Below are 16,786 nucleotides of genomic sequence, written 5' to 3'. Positions count from 1 at the left end.
CTTATTACAGAAAGTTGGTTTGCTCACTTTACAAAGGGAAATGTATTATGAATTTTCCCTTCATTCTCCTCCTTTTTTTTTGCCCCGTTTAACAACCGATTTGTGTGTTGCATGAAAGTTACACAGTTCTTTAGATGCGTTTGCTATTTTATTTTCTTTCATTCAAAAATATGTCAGTAATCTTTTTGTTAACATGAAAGATAAAGGATTAGTAATGCAAGATGCAGTTTTCTTGTAACCTTCTTGAAAGCAGACTATAGTTTCTTATCTGGCTCTAACATTCATTTTCCTGAAATGAAAAAAAAAAAAAAAAGAAAAAAGAAAAAAAGAAAAAGGACTTCTTAAAATGAAATAAACTCTATTCGATTCAGATGAGCGGCGCCGGCAGAGGAATTTATTGCAGCTGCACTGAAGTTCTGCTGCAGCACTGAGGACCTTCCCAAGGAAACAGGGAACAGGCACATGGAAAATGCTGCTGGGAAGAGAAACCTCTGAAGAGTCGCAGAATCATAGAATTGTTTAGGTTGGAAATGCCCTCTGAAGTCATCCAACCATCCCCCAGCACTGCCAAGGCCACCACTGAGCCACGTCCCCAAGTGCCACCTCCACATGGCTTTAAATCCCTCCTGGGATGGGGACTCCACCACTGCCCTGGGCAGCTGTGCCAGGGCTGGACAACTCCTTCCATGAAGGCTCTTTCTTCTCGTCCTGCCCAGACCAACCCTCGCGTCGATACCCCGAGATGTGCCCGTCTGGGTGCCTTTGGCAGCTGTGACATTTCCTTGGACACATCCAGGATGTCCCAAGCTGGAGATGGGCCACCATTTCCTGGGCTTGGTGCTCACTGAAGATGCACTGAGAAGCTGCCAGAGAAGCTGTGGAAGCTTCCCATCCCTGGAAGTGTCCAAGGCCAGGTTGGACGGGGCTTGGGGCAACCTGGGCTAGTGGAAGGTGTCCCTGCCCATGGACTGGATGAGTTTTAAGGTCCCTTCAAACCAAAAACATTCCATAATTCTATGATTTTATGACCATGGCTCATTGGCAAACAGGGATTTGCAGCACTAGCAGCCTCTGGGAACTTTTTTGAGCGACGCTGGGTCTCCAGGAGGTCCCACCTTGCATCACCCCACCTGCCTCGGCTCAGAGCTTCCCTTCTGCCCTGCTGAGGGGAGGCAGGGAGAAAAGGATGTGGAAAAACCCCATGGAGGGGAAAAAGGGGGATGGGGACAGCACAAGGGGCTTCCAGGGACCAGCAGATCTTCGAGCAGCACCTGCTGAAGCGAACAACTTAATTTTCATGGAGTGGTTTGAGTTGGAAAGGGCTTCAAAGATCATCTAAGGCCAAAGTTGATGGAGCTGATTTCTTTGTAGGTGCAGAGGGTAAAAGTAAACCAAGGGTGAGCAGGGGCTGGTTTTCACAGCACCAAAATCCTCTGATCAGTCAATAAAACCAGAACAGCAGGCAGGGAATGCCCTGACCCAGGAGGAGAGGGGGCCATGTGGGCACAGCAGGATGCCCCCCTGCCCTGCCCACCCTGCTGCTGTGCCAGCCACCCTCTCCGCTCAGCCCAGCAGCTCCTCAAGGGTTAAATCCCTGTATAAAATGCTGGATTTCTTGGCAATTAGCTAATGGGTCCTGAGCATATAAACTGAGGTGCTTTCCCCCCATCAGGTGGATTTGGAGAGTACTGAGTTGGCCTGACAAGGAGCCAGTTTGTTTATAGCCTGGTTTGCAGGGAATGCTTTGTTTTGCTCCAGAGAAACCTGATATTTTCAGTTGCAGGGGGGAATAGTGATTCCTGTTGCACAAAACACAGATTGCAGGGCTTAACAATTAAATAAAATAAAGAAGAGCATCATCCTTCGTGCTGAAATCTTTGCCTTCAGTGTTTAATGGGCCTCTTGTCCTGTGCCAACAGATCCGTGGTTTCATTTGAGGGAAAAGTGTGTTTTCATATCAAAGGAGCCCCCCCTGCAGTGACCCAGCCTTCCCTTCCCCCTCTCTGCCCCAGCACACACGGTATTTTAATATTTCATATATTTCATAAGCTTTTATGCTTCTAAAAGAGAAGTGAATTTGTGGAGAGTTGAGCTCTCCAGAGCTGTACTTCAGAGCTGGGAAGTAATTCAGGGTGAAGCCTGTATTAATCTCAGGTGAGAGAGATATTTAAATTCAGGCTACCAGTGTGAATATAAAATGGGGATCTCTTTACAAAAATTTCAAATTGTAATATGCAAAGCTTAAAGAAAAGAAACCCCAAGGGAACAGCTTTCTTCTAGAACATTTTGTTCCAACCATCATCTCTTTACCTTTATTTTTTTATTTAAAAAACCCTCCCTTTGCCATTTTGTATTTTTAAATTAAATCTTTCAGTTTTTAAAATGAAATTCTTTATTGCTGGGAGAGGCTGACGGGGGAAGGGGGGCAGGATGGAAGTGCCTGGCTGTGAAAAATGGTGTATGGCCCCAAATTTTAGCTGGAGCAGGAGGAATAGTGACCAGCAGGAAAATAAATCCCTGTTTGGTTGGCTCCTTGTGTCCTAAGGAATGTGGGGCCGTCTCCCTGCTTGGGAGAGGCTGCCTGAATCCTGTTTTGGGGGAGAAATCTCTGCCTGGGGGGAGGAGAGAGGCAGCGCTGGGATGTCCAGCAGCAGCACTGGGGAGCACTGGGGTGAACTGGTCTGTCCCCATCCATGCCTGGTGCCCACTCAACCTTCTCCTTCCAAACAGACACGTTTTTATTTTCAATTTGTGATCCTGGACAGCAGGAAAGTTCTTTGAGTGCATTTTGGTAGGGATGGGGATCAGTTGTAGATGTCTGTGCCGGGTGTAATGAGCCAGCACATCCCAAATCCCACAGAACTACTCCTGGGAGAGGCCTTGATTTGCATCCATGACAAACTCCTCGGGCTGCAACCAGCTCCCAGGTCAGGAGAACTGGTGACAGATGACATCCTATTATCAGCTCTGTCAATTAATTAAATTATACATTATGCTTATGAGGGTGATATACTGAGCCACTCTAGATTAAGTGTTGCAATTAAGTCTTTAATTTCTATTTAATAAGTAAGTTATTATATGTTAATAAAGGATCAATTAGTTGGTGAAAGAGCATTGATCCAGGTACAATGAGGGTGTCAGGGACACATCAAGCTGACACAGAAGGGACTGGGGTGACACAGGAGGGACTGGGGGACTGTGCACAACACGTGTACAATTGGGTTTTTATACAGATGAGCTGGAGTGGGCAGGGAGGTATCCAGGTGGGATTGGGATATTGCTCCATGCAGGAAACCTGGCTCCCCCTGGGCTGTCAGGGCTGGGATAATCAGGACAGACCCAATCCCAGAATCACAGATTGGTTTAGGTTGGAAGGGACCTTAAATCTCATCTCATTCCACCCCCTGCCATGGGCAGGGGCACCTTCCACCGGCCCAGGTTGCTCCAACCTGGCCTTGGACAAGTGTCCAAGGGATGGGGCAGCCACAGCTGCTCTGGGCAACCTGTGCCAGGGCCTCACCACCTCACAGGGAAGAACTTCTTCCCACTATCCCATCTATCCCTGCCCTCTGGCAGTGGGAAGCCATTTCCCATCTTCCGGTCCCTCCATTCCTTGTCCCAAGTCCCTCTCCAGCTCTCCTGGAGCCCCTTTAGGCCCTGGAAGGGGCTCTAAGGTGTCCTTGGATCCTTCTCTTCTCCAGGTGAACCCCCCCAGCTCTCCCTCCTTTGGTCTCAGTGGGAACAAGCTGTTCCTGGATGTGGGATGACCCTGAGGAAGGATCTTCCAGCAGAACTGTCCCCAAACCAGCTGCTGTTCCTGCTCCCTCCCCCCCAGGGCGGGTGTCAGGGTGCCTTTCCATGTGCCCGGCACAGCCCCACCAGGACCCTGAGCTTCCATCTTCTCATTCCCACCGGGAATTTCGGGGGAGCCGCGGGGAGCCTGCGGCTGAGCTTCCAGGGGGAGAGGAGAGGAGGGGAGCGCCGGGCTCCGGCAGGATTCCAGCTGAATATGGATGACATCATTATACGGGTGATCCTTTCAGCAGGAGCGAGCCGGGGTTTAAAGCAGCGACCTACAGCATACAAATGATGGGTTTAAAGGAAATAAAAAAAGAAGTGATTTGAATAGCAGACATTTAGAGAAGAAAAGCTCCCCCCACCCCCCCCTTCCCATTTCTAATATCTTCCGACGGGGCAGGCACTGTGCTTTGGAAAAGAAATTAAAACACTCCTCCTAAATACACTCCAGGCAGGAACAATGGCAAAGTTAAGAAGGTTACGAGACTTAGTTGTCCCAGCAACATGTCATCAAGTTGAAATGAGCAGGAAACACAGATAACGGGAGAGAAAGAGGAGGAGGAGGAGGAGGAGGGGGGTGGAGGAGAATAAAAACCACAGGAGGAAAAATGCCAAGAGATTGAGGAAGAAAAGGGAAACCCCTTTTTATTTGCTGTTTCGTTAGGATGAATCTGATTTTATAGTCTCTAAAAGAGGCTAAAATATAATCTCCTTTTGTGTAATGCTCGTGTTAGGAAAATGTGTCATCAGCAATTCTTGTGTGCACTACAGCAATAGTCAGAAAATTAGCAGGGATATTCAAGGCAGGCTACAAAGAAAAACAAACAGAAGACTCACATTTCCCTCACAAGCTGTCATTTAAGAGCTTTTTCAACTTTTATTCACCTTTTTGATTGTCCCTTATGGTTTCTCTTCACTGCAGCAGCAGAATTGGGGGTTTCAAAAGGGAGACAATGCAGAGGAGAGGTTTGAGATGTGGCTCTAAGGGGCTGGTGAGCCCAGGGCTCTCTCAAACCCTTCCAGCACGGTGGGTTTTGTGCTCAGAGCTGTTTGTGAGTGGAGAGAGAAAGCTCGTGTGGTGCAAACCTGGCAGGGGACAGAGGAATGGGGAAGAGAGAGAAATGAGAGGCTCATCTGAGCCATGATCCCAAACCTGCCCAGTCAGACATGGGCTAGTTGTCCTTATTGCAGGTGCCATCCCAGTGCTGGGGCTCTGTGGCACAGCCACACCAGTTTGCTTCCTTTCTGCAGGTGCGAACCCCAGTGCCACAGGAGTTTACAGGTTTTGGGGGACATCTCTCTGTGTGTTGGTTTTGGGGGGCCCCAGAAGGACAAGTGTCGACTTCACTTTGGCTTCTCCCCCCTGGAAATGTCCAAGGCCAGGTTGGACGGGGCTTGGAGCAACCTGGTCTGGTGGAAGGTGTCCCTGTCCATGGCAGGCGGTGAGGTGGGATGGGCTTCAAGATCCTTCCAACCTAAATAATTCTTTGAACACTTTAATTAAAATAGTAATTAATCATTCAACCAAGTGGTTGCTGTAGGAGGTTTGAGCTGCTGAGGGGTGGCTGCTTCCTCTGCTCCCAAAAGGAAGGCACTGGAGTGGTTGGCAGCTCGTTTGGTTCCAAGGGAATATTGATACTGGGAGAAGTGGGGCTGAACAGGGAGAAACTTGAGCTGAGTGCAGGACCCAGTTCCTGATGGCACACAACAAAGGGGCTGGGGAGGAGCTGGGAGGAGCCCCCTACCCCAGCTCTGATTTCAGCACCCCCAGACTCAGCCCCTGCTGGAGAGGAGCGAGTTTTAGGCTGAGTGATGAAGATGGGAAAACACCAGCACGTGGGAGGATGGGCTTGATGGTCCCAGAGAGCTTTTCCAGCTCTGTGGCCCTAAGCTGGACTGAGGAACACAATTTTCTGCACTACTTTTAAAAATCTTGACCCACTTTTTTAGTGTGTGGACCCCCAAACTCATGCCGGAGTCCCTCAGCTACATCTAAAACCTCAGCACTGCGTCCTAGTTTGCTCCATGCTGAGATAGTTTTGGTGCTTGTACGTGACATAAAACCACCCACACTTATTCTGCTCTCTGATAAACATCTCTCCTCTCTCCTTCCCACCCTTTTCTTGCACAGAAATATTTATTTGCTGTGCTTTTTAAAAATTTTAATTGTCTTTTGCTGTGGCTTCTTGTTGTGGATTATATTTTAAAGCAAGGCTTGGTTGAGTTAATTGATGGAGAGCTTTGCCTGTGAGGATTCTGTAATCCTTGGCATTTTATCTTTGCAATAATTGCCGTGTTTGTGATTATTTCAAAGGACTAAGGAAAAACAGACAACAAGAAAACAAGCTCATCCACTCCTATTTTGCAGCTTCTTCAGGCACCTGGGTGGGCTCCTCCTCCACAAGATGTTCCCTGCACAGCAGCTCAGGAGGGCAAACCAGGCAATAGGCTGAGGTGGTGGGGAGGAGTGAGGACCTGGGGGCCTGGACCAGACAGAGCAATGACATGGAGATCACTGAGGGCCTCGGTGACACGGTGACACTGAGGATTGGGGGTCATCTTTCATCTTGAAAAACTGCCTTTTTGGTAAAAAGGGTCTCATTCGAGTGCTGGTCTCTGCTCTCAGGAGCAAGTGACAGGGCAAGAGGGAACGGCCTCAAGTGGTACCAGAGGAGGTTTAGATTGGACATTTGGGAAAAATTCTTCCCCTAGAGGGTTGTCCAGCCCACCTAGTGGGGTGTGGGATGTAAGGCCAAACTGGAATTCGCCGTGGGACATTGGGGATGAAACCATCCTGGTGTTGGCTGTGGGATGCCAGACATGAGGCCACACTGGTGATGGTACCCTGGACACAGGGCCACACTGGTGATGGCTGTGGGTCATCAGACGTGAGGCCATCTGGTGCTGGCCATAGAACACTGGACACAAGGCCACAGTGGCAATGGCCGTGGGATGTTGGAGAGGAGGCCAAAACTGGTCTTGGCTGTGGGATGTTGGACACAAGGCCACACTGGCAATGGCCATGGCACATTGGACACGAGGCCACAACGGTCTTGGCTGTGGGACATCAGACATGAGGCCACAGGGGTATTGGCCATAGGACATTGGACACAAGAGCCACACTGGGGATGATCATGGGACACTGGACATGAGGACACATAGGTGTTGGACATGAGGCCACACTGGTGTTTGTCATGAGACACTGGCCATGAGGCCAGGCTGGAACTGGCCATGGGGCACTGAACATGAGCTCACACTGGCACTGGCTGTGGGACACTGGCCATGGGGCACTGAACATGAGCTCACACTGGCACTGGCTGTGGGACATTGGCCATGAGGCCACACTGGTGTTGGCCGTGGGACACTGAGGATGAAACCACACTGGCGTTGGCCCCGGGACACGGGACATGAGGCCAGGCTGGTGGGACACGGCCAGGCAGCCCAGCCGGTGCCGTTTGCCAGGTGGCCACTGGAGGCTGCTGCTGTCCTTGCAGTCACGGCAGCTCCAGCGGCTCCCGGGCACCCACCGGGCTCAGCCCAGCCCGGGCAGCAGGATGAGATTCCCGGCCCTCTCCCGGCAGCCCGGGGCTGAGCTGGGAAGCATCTTGTCTGTCCTTCCTTCCTAGGAAGGAGAGAGGCTGGGAGGGGATGCTGGGATCTGGGGAAGGGAGAGGCATTCCTGTGCCACTGTTTGAGAAAGCAGGATGATCTTCCAACTGGTCAGCGCTCAGGTGTGGTTTTATAACAAGCACAGGCTTTTCAATGCTCTCTGTGTATTTTCTGAGATTTGGAAACCGTTAAAACAAGGGTCACAGCCTCGGTCTTGCAGATATCCCTGGCATAAAGCCAGGGCCCCAGGTGTGCCAGTGCCTCTGGATTGCCCTGAGCAGGCTCACCTGGGGCCCTGCCCCACACACCCAGCTGCCCTGGGCTCAGCAGCTCTATTTAAGCCCAGTTTTGGGTGTTTGTTCCTGGTTTGGACCATGCTGTAGGTGTGCTTGTCTCCAGCCTGCCCTCTCTCCTGGGTAGGTCTTGAGTGCATGTTGTGTTTGGATTGTTTCTGCCCCACCTTCTGAGAGGTCTCCATGGATGGACTCGGACCTGGCCCAGCCCTTTGCTGTGTCAGGGGCTGCTGGAGGAGCTGTGCCAGCACTGGGTGGGCTCTGTGCTGGGTGAGGGCACTGCCTGTGCTGGGGTCACCCTTGGCTCCCAGCTCTTCCCTCCTTGCCCAGCAGGACAGCCACTGCCTGGGAGTACTGATACAACCTGATTAGAACCCCACTGCTCTGTGTGGCTTTGCTGGTTTCCCTTCAACCTGAGAAGCTCCCACTACTCGGAAATTCATGGATGAGGAAGGTAATCCAGATGGGGCACACTCTGGAAGTAGCCAGATTTAAAGCTTGGGTGTGAAGCAAATTCCAAGCCAGACATTCAACATAAAAATCCCAGGTTGGTTTGGGTTGGAAGGGACCTTAAAGCCCATCCAGTGCCACCTCCTGCCATGGGCAGGGACACCTTCCACTAGCCCAGGTTGCTCCAAGCCCCGTCCAACCTGGCCTTGGACACTTCCAGGGATCCAGGGGCAGCCACAGCTTCTCTGGGCAACCTGTGCCAGGGCCTCACCACCCTCATAGGGAAGGATTTCTTCCAAATATCCAATCTAAATATCTCCTATTTAGTTTAAAACACGGAGAGACCTGACTTCTCCCATGAATGTGGCTTCACTCATGTTTCCATGTTCCAGCTGCTTTTTGTGCAGGATTCATGTAAAATCCGGTGCTTTTGGTGGCATCCCCTGGGAACAGAGGTCGTTTGAGTTCCATGGTGTTGTCTGGAGAAGCAAGAAGGGAATGATGTGCTGGTTTTTAAGAGCTTCCATGGATTTGGTGAGTGCAGAGCAGGCAAATCATAAACATCACATAAAAATTGTTGCAGATACAGGGGCCACAAAGTCCTCAACAGATTATGTAGCTTGTAAGGGTGCTGGGAATGTGCATTTACCTGCTTGGCTGTTGGGATAGTGTTTTCCATCATGGGCTGGGAGGGAAAAACTCCCTGAAAGCTGCCAGTATGTGCTACATTTAAGGAAAACACTTCCATAATTCTCCCTGCTATCATTGGGGTTTTGGTGATTTCCTTTGAATCAGTCCTCTGGGCTTTTCTTGCCTGTTGTAATCTGCTCAAACCCTTGGAATACATGGGAAAACTCCTTAAATTACACAGGTCTCACGACTCACAGTGAAATGCTTTCAGTGCATGGAGTCTGCCAAGTTTTCAGCAATCACGGGAGATGTTTCTCCCCTTCTCTAAGTGTCCTGATGGTCCTCTTGATATCAACCTCTCTGCATCCCCTTGGTTTGATTTGCATCATCCCCTTCTCTGGGTTTGGGGGTGGGTTTCTGTTCAGTGGTGTGAGCAGGAGTGGGGAAGGGGGATTTGGGGGCTCTCCAGCCCCTCTGTGAGGCAGAACCGTGCAGGATTGAGGGCTCAGGGCACAGGAGGGGGCCTTCAGCAGCCCAGGCAGACTGGATTAGCTCCTGGCAATACTTATGGGGTCATCCCTCTCCTGCTGCTGCTTCCTATGCTTGTTCCTGGTGCTAAATCCACAGAAGTGACGTGACTGCAGGAGTGGAGCTCAGCTCAATCAGCTCCTAAGCCCAGTTGCAGAAGTGCTGTGTTTTTCTAAACCTGTAAGGGCTGGAATTGCTCAAGACACTCCCGAGTTTAAGACCTGCCCAAAACTGGGCAGTTGTCCATTAAAATCAGCTGCTGTACCTGGAAGAAAGCAGTGTCAGGGTTGTCTCTGGGCCCTGATCCTCAGGATCACCTCCCTGTGGTGTTGGCACCAGGGAAAGAGGTTGAGTGAGCTGCTGAGCACAGATCCTACAGATCTGCTTGAGGTGGGACCAACAGACATGGAGCCATAAAGATTGGAAATCACCTCTGAGGTCGAGTCCAACCATTGGCTCTAGCAAAGAAAACTGAGCTTTGCCCAAAGTCCCAGGATGCCTCAGTCCAGGTGCTTTAGGAATCAGCCTCCAAAAATCAGGCATTTGGGTGCTGAAGGGTGGAAATGGGTGCTGCAATGCAGAGGCTGAATTTGGGAGAAAAGGAGATGTTTTTTCTTGTGGAGAAGGATGGTATTTGAAGAGAGAAGGGTGTCTTGGAGTGTAAATCCACAGGGTAAGTGGGAGAACAGCTAATGAGGAACTGGAGGGTCTGAGGCCACGTTCTTGGCACAGGTTACAGCTGGGAAGGGCTGGATATTCCCTCTTCAGGTCCTCAAATTGTAGGTCCCCCCTAACGAGAAGAAAGAGGAGGAAGGTCATTGATTCCTGTCCCTGTCTCTCAACTGCAGCTGGATCCCAGAGGTGTTTAGTCCACCATGGCCTCTCTCATGTCCCCAAACTTGTTTCCAACACTGGTAGCAAATCTATGATGCCCTGAGCTCTCTGTGCACTGACCTGCTGAACTTCTGGCTTTGCTCCCACAGCTGATCCCAACTTGGAGGTGACCAGGGAGGGATTTTATGAGTAAAAATAAAGTAGGCTGTTGCAATCAGTGCTGAGAAAGACTAATTGTGACAGAGAGGTTTGTGTGGTAGCTCTACCAGGCCATGAGAGACTCACTCCTTCCAGCATCTCCCTGCCGTCTCCATCATCACAACAGAAATACTCCCTGCAAGAAAAACCCTGGCATTGGAGGCAGCTGCTTTTCTGGCAGAGATGTTGTTTGGTTTGTGTTTTTTTTCCCCTCAGTGGGAGAAATTTATATGCAAAATGATGGATATAATTGACTCCCTGCCTTCAGGGTAAGAGCTAAAAGAGGTGAGGAAGGCGTGGAGAGCTGTGCATGGCAAGGTGAGACACAGCACAGGAACAGGTTTACAACCCTTTGTATCCCAGAGCCGGGGCAGTCTGGGCGCTCTGCCCATGCAGGGTGACCCTGGGAAGGGAGCAGGTTTGGGATGGACAGCAGGATATGTTCCTGGGGGCTCTGCCCATGCAGGGTGACCCTGGGAAGGGAGCAGGTTTGGGATGGACAGCAGGATGTGTTCCTGGGGGCTCTGCCCATGCAGGGTGACCCTGGGAAGGGAGCAGGTTTGGGATGGACAGCAGGATGTGTTCCTTTGCACTGTGTATATTTGAGCTGCTGGCTCTGATGGTGCTGGATGATCATCCCGTGGGTGTGCTGGGTCTTCCAGATAAATTCCTGGTTACCTTGGTGAGCTGCTGTCCTGTTTGCCCCTAATGCTAAGCCAGGCCTGAATGGATGGTCTCTACTAGATCCCAGTAGTATTCCAAGTGTCCCAGAGCTGCAAATACTCTTGGAACATCAAGGGGAAAATGCAATGCATTCCCTGGAAAAGCCTTGCTATGCCAGCCCTGCCCCTGACCCCACTCCTTGGATGCAGAGCTTGCTGCTGGGAGTCCTTAATGTTTGTGGTGCTTCATCCTCCTGGAATTTGGATCTGGCACACGGGGCCTGAGCCATTTCCTGGGAGCCTCAAGCACTTGGGCAGCGTTTCCATCTCCCGGCTGCCAGGATTTTCCTGCTTCCCGGGTAAGCAGGAGGTGCACTCTAGAAATTATGGAGATGGGAACACTACAGTTTGGAAGCAGCAACACTGGGAGAAGAAACTGTCCTTTCTTTCACCAGAGTCAGTCCTCGATCACCTTCTATTTTCCATGTGGGGAAGGCAGGGAGCAGGGAGGGAAATCTCATTAAAGCCCTTGCTGTTGGGAATGGTTGGATATCTCATTAGAGTGGGCAAAATGACTCGTTTCCTCTCTGCAGGTTTGTTTTTTTTTTTTTTCCCCAGGAACTCCGTGGAGGGAAGGAATCCATTTAAAAACAAATCTTCGTGCCTGCAGGACACACTGTTTGAGCACCAGGATCCCATCCCAGCACCCGGGGAAGGGCTGGGCGGCCCTTCCTGAAGGGAAAGCGTCCTAATTACGGGAATTTGGCTTTTCGGGTGTTGCTTCGTGTGCCTTTTCTCGAGTGCGAGCACCGAGTGGGGACGGATGGGGCTGGAAATCATGGGAAGAAAGAGGAGGAAGAGGCGAAGTGGGGGGTGAAGGTCCTTTCCCAGCACATCCCCCCCCCCCGCAGCCGGAGCTCCCGCCTGCACACGCAATCCCTGCGGAAGCGCCGCGCTCCTGCCGGGAGAAACTTGGAGGGGGGGAGAGGCAGGGAGAGACAGCAGGCACACTTATCAAGTGGCTTGGACCGTAGCCGATTTGAAATATTACTAACCTTGCATTTTCAAATTTGATGCACAACAACCAAGATGCTAATACTTTCCTTAGTTTAGAAAAAAAAATCCTTTCACCCATCTCTTCTAGCCGAAGATTAGGAGAGAAGCTTTAAGAAGATTTAAAAAAAAAAAAAAATCAACTTCTGAGCAGCGGAAAAAATGGTTTGTGATTCAGGGGCTCCGGGCAATTCATCATGGAAATTGGGTTTCTTAGCCGACATCATGTGAATCCTTTCGGCCCTGTCAACTTTTTAATACATTACATTGAGAATGTAAATCGTGTTGGTGAGGGGGAAAGAAGAGGGGAGAAAAAAAAAAAAGAGAGAGAGAGAGAGGAAAAAAAGAGAGCTGCTTCATTTTGGGTTTAGAGGGGAGGCAGCTTGAGGCCTGTAATTCATATTAGCTAAATAATAACGCTAAAAAATACCCCCTCTCTAAATATACAGATGTGTGTAGACACCTAGGGAGGGAGGGGGGAGGGAAGTGCAGGAGACAGCCCAAAATTGAAACCATTTTATCCTTTTGAAGGGCGAGTATTTGAGAGGGGTTCGTTATGGGTTTATTTTTATTTTTTCTTTCTTTATTTATTTTATTTGGGTTTATTTTATCCCTTTCTCAGCTTGAGCTCGTTCCTCCATCAAAGGGAAGAGCAAAACAAGTGTTTCGGAGGTGGAAGAAGATGGAGGAGAGAGAAAAGGGAAGAACTGCAGCAGTGTCTGGGATCTTTTTGGAGTTTGGCTGGGTTTTTTTTTTTTTTGCTCACATGCTACATCCTGGTGATTTTGATTAACTCTTTAGTGGGAGGCGAAAGCTCCAGGTAATTTTTTGCCGTAGTAGAGGGTGTGAAAGTGAAACTCTGGACGGAGAGGAGCAGGTGGTGCCGTGAGATCTCCGAGGCTGGACTTTATGGATTCTAAAGCATGAACCTCTCGGTGCATTTAGTCCCTGGAAACATCCTTTGGGAGGTTCACTCTGAGCTTTATGCAGCATAAACTCCAGCACAGGGCTTAGCTGAGGGGGCTCACAGCTGCCTGGGAGGTGGGGAATCTTTACCAAGCACGTTCTCTTTATAGCTGGTGGCTTCTCCTGTGCCTTGAAATGCTCTTGGCATTAGAAAAGTGGGATTGATCACCGGGAAGAGGCAGGGAAAACATGTTATCTGACCCTGTGGGGGAAAACAACTTGATTTTTTTTTTCCCATTGGATGTTTTTCAGATGTATTTTATACCAGTCTTGACATAATTCAGGGTGGAAGGGACCTCTGTGGGGCTCTACATGGATGTCCTACTCAGAGCTTGCTTCTGCATCCAAATCCTCTCTGCTCAAGGGCAACTCTGGGAGAAGATAGGGAAGGAGATGTCGAGAGGGATAAAAGGAAATAGGACAAAGAATGATTAGTGTCAACAAATTGTGAGCATCAACTTCATCATGTGAGAATTGAGTTGGGAAGAAGGCTCCTTAGAGAGGGGAAAAATGGCTGGAAGTGGGGCTTGGAGCTGGAACACACCTAGGAAGATCAGGGAATCAAGCCTATTTGGGCTGCTGAGGACTTCTTGGGAAGCATCTGAAAAGATCAAACGACTCTGAGGGCTGTTTCCCCCCTGGAATGCTGCTGTCAGTTCGGGTGGGTGGTGGGAAATAAGGTCTGGGGCACAAGGGACAAACTCCAAACTGCAGCAACTCCTTACAAAGGGTTGTTAGTGGCTGTTTCTGGGTGTGTGTTAACCAGGGGAGTTCAACTCTTTCCAGCTGATCACATCCAACACTTCATCTGTCTCCCTTGACGTTTCAGCCATAACAGGAAGGAGGGAGCACTTTCCACCTCTCCCATGATTTAGCACTGGTGCCTTCCTTGCTTGGCGTCTGCGTAAGTCCTGAAATACTGATGTGAAACAATCTAACTCTACTGAAATAGTGTTGTAAAAACACATATAAACCCTGAATGCTTCTATTAGGGTTAATAACCTCAGTTTTATTCCTCTTTTGCCTGTGAGAATCAGGTGCTTCTTCTCACTCCACGTTTGTAGGTCAGATTTGCAACACGAGTGGCAGCAAACAGTGATCCTTCTGTTTTCCTGGAGACATTTGCAGGTGAATTTGTGGATCCACACGTGTAGACTGTGCAGTTATGCAAATCGGGGGGGGGGGGGTGATGTTAATAATGCACAGGGAAGAGGTTGGGTGTTATTTTTATGCATAAGAATATTCCTGTGTGTGTGACTCTACTGAATTTCCAGTCGAGCAGCTGATGTCATCGATGTATTATTCAGTCTGATGCTGGTACAGCATTTCCAGAGGGGCTTTCTGGGCCTGGTGTCCTTCAGAAATAATTAATTTCCTATTTTCTCCTGCTCCCAGGCCTGTACTTCTTCACAGCTGCAGTTCTGCTCTTGGAAAACAGCCTCGTTCCCATCTGGGCATCGCACCCGTGCCCAGAGCCTGATCCTGGCTGGCTGAGCCCTGCCAAGAGCCTGCTCTGCCCCACCTTTAGAAGGCTCCAGAAGGGTGAAAACAACACTCTGTGGGAGTAGACTCAAAAATATTGGAGTTGATTCATGTGATGGTGTCCAAGGACTTTTGAACTCACTTCCCTGGGAGGGTGGGCAGGCCCTGGCACAGGTTGCCCAGAGAAGCTGTGGCTGCCCCTGGATCCCTGGAAGTGTCCAAGGCCAGGTTGGGGGCTTGGAGCAACCTGGACTGGTGGAAGGTGTCCCTGCCCGTGGAAAGGGGTGGAATGAGGTCCTTTCCAACCCAAAGCATTCTAGGATGGAAGTTTCATTGATGGGGTCACCTCTGAGGGTCTGAAGAAATGATTTTCAGCCTCTCTGTGGGTCAGAGGGGACCAATCTCAGCGAACAGGAAACCCTTTGGCAGCTTCAGGTTTGACCTGCAAGTGGTGTAGGATGTTTGGGCAGCTCTCTGCTCAGCCTCAGACACATCTTCCCCTCATTCTGCACCACTCTGGTGCCTCTGCCCCCAACACCAGTGACCTGCTGAGCATCTCCCTCCAAAGGCACCTTTACATCCTCTCACGTGAAAATGCTCATTCCCAGGTCACTGCCAGGAAACCTTCAGGCAGGTTACTTGTGGTTTTTTCCCTCTCCAGTGCCTCAGTCCTCACCTGGCACTTGCTCAGGCCGTGGAAATGAGCTGTTGAGGCTGTCAGGGCTGTGCAGCACATAATGAAGAGCACACACGTCCATATATACATTTATCGTTGTGCTACTGTGGTTCAGCTTAATTAGGACATCACTCAGGCAGCTGGGACTGAGCCCAAGCTGCAGAGTTGGTTTTTATTTGGGTTTTCTCCTTTCGGTTTTAGTCAGATTCCCAAGTGAACGAAACAAAAGGCTAATTGCTTTCGGATTTTAATTACCACTGCAATACCTGGGTTTATTGTCTGAGTTGTGTTTTATAGGTGGCGAAAGGACACTGCCAGCGAGTGACAGATTCCCAGTGACAACAGCACTGCTCAGGCCACAGGAATCCTTTGCAGCGGGATCCAAAGGACACCACATGCTTTCATTTGCTAAACTCCTCATTTTTTCGTTGTGGAATGTAACTTCAAGGCTTGGCTGACTTTTAAACATGATATAATTAAGCTGAAAATGTGTTCATAAAAAAAAAAAAGAGACAAAAGTAGAAGTGCTTTATAATCCAGAGTGTTAAGTCTCTTCAAAATTCCTTGGATAGTTACACTGCTGCTTTATTTAGGGGTGACACAGCACATTCCTAATACTTAATCCCCAAGTGACTCTTGACTCACTCAGTTCCCAGCTGTTTGGTTCATATCTGGTTATCTTTAATGCCTCGATCCCTATATGTTTCTCTCTGCCTCCTCCTTTGCCAGGTGGGTTATTCCAAGGGTATAAAATGGGCAAATTGTCATTCTACATCATTTATTAATCCTAAAAATATTTTACATCATTTTTTTCTATCCTTCTATATTTCCTATCCTGAAAGAACAGTTGCAGGAGAAAAAAATAATTTTTTAAAATGCTCCTAAACTTTCTTTTTGACAGGTTGGGAACTCCAGATTTCTGTTTTCTTTAGTGGTCAAAGGGAATTGGAGCAACCAGATAATATATTCAAAGTGTATTTATTACAAATATCTCATTTTGGAAGTAATGTGAAGTCTTAAATAATTCCATATAACAAGTCTTGCACATCTGTAAAGTGAGGAAAACAAGGAACCTCAGCTGAAGGGCTTTGAGGTTTGTACTTCAGATTGAGAAGAAATAAGAAGTGAATTCATAGTTAAATGAACCATCAGTTCCTGACAGACCTTGGGCAGGAGCGGAGGGTGAATTTGAGAGGAATTCTGATTTTTTTGAGCATAAGTGCAGGGAGTCTGTGGAAGGACAAAGCTGCTTCTGGGTTGAGACCCATAGGGAAGCTAATTATAATATTTTCAAGGGTTAAAATTAACAATTAACAATTAAAAATTAACCTTAACAATTCTGGGATTGTGGTGGGGAAATGGACTCTGCAGATGTGGACAGTTGTGTCCTGCTGGTTTTGTTTCCTTCTGTTGAAACTCTCCATATACCAGCCCGATTAAGATTGGGTGGGATTTATAATTAGTGCTTAATTTTTATACCATGGACATGACCCGAAGGCTGTGGTTGGTCTTGGCTCTGCTGTGACAGGAGTGGGATGTGTCTCTTCTCCCACCCCTCTGTCCCTGAGAGCCCCTCTCACCTCTCCCAGTGCCCCCCAGCAGTGATG

The sequence above is a fragment of the Pipra filicauda genome, unplaced genomic scaffold, assembly GCF_003945595.2.
Source record: "Pipra filicauda isolate LSUMZ 115617 unplaced genomic scaffold, ASM394559v2 scaffold905_size54825_pilon, whole genome shotgun sequence".
Classification (NCBI taxonomy): Eukaryota; Metazoa; Chordata; class Aves; order Passeriformes; family Pipridae; genus Pipra; species Pipra filicauda.
Note: the sequence above shows the minus strand (reverse complement) of the source record.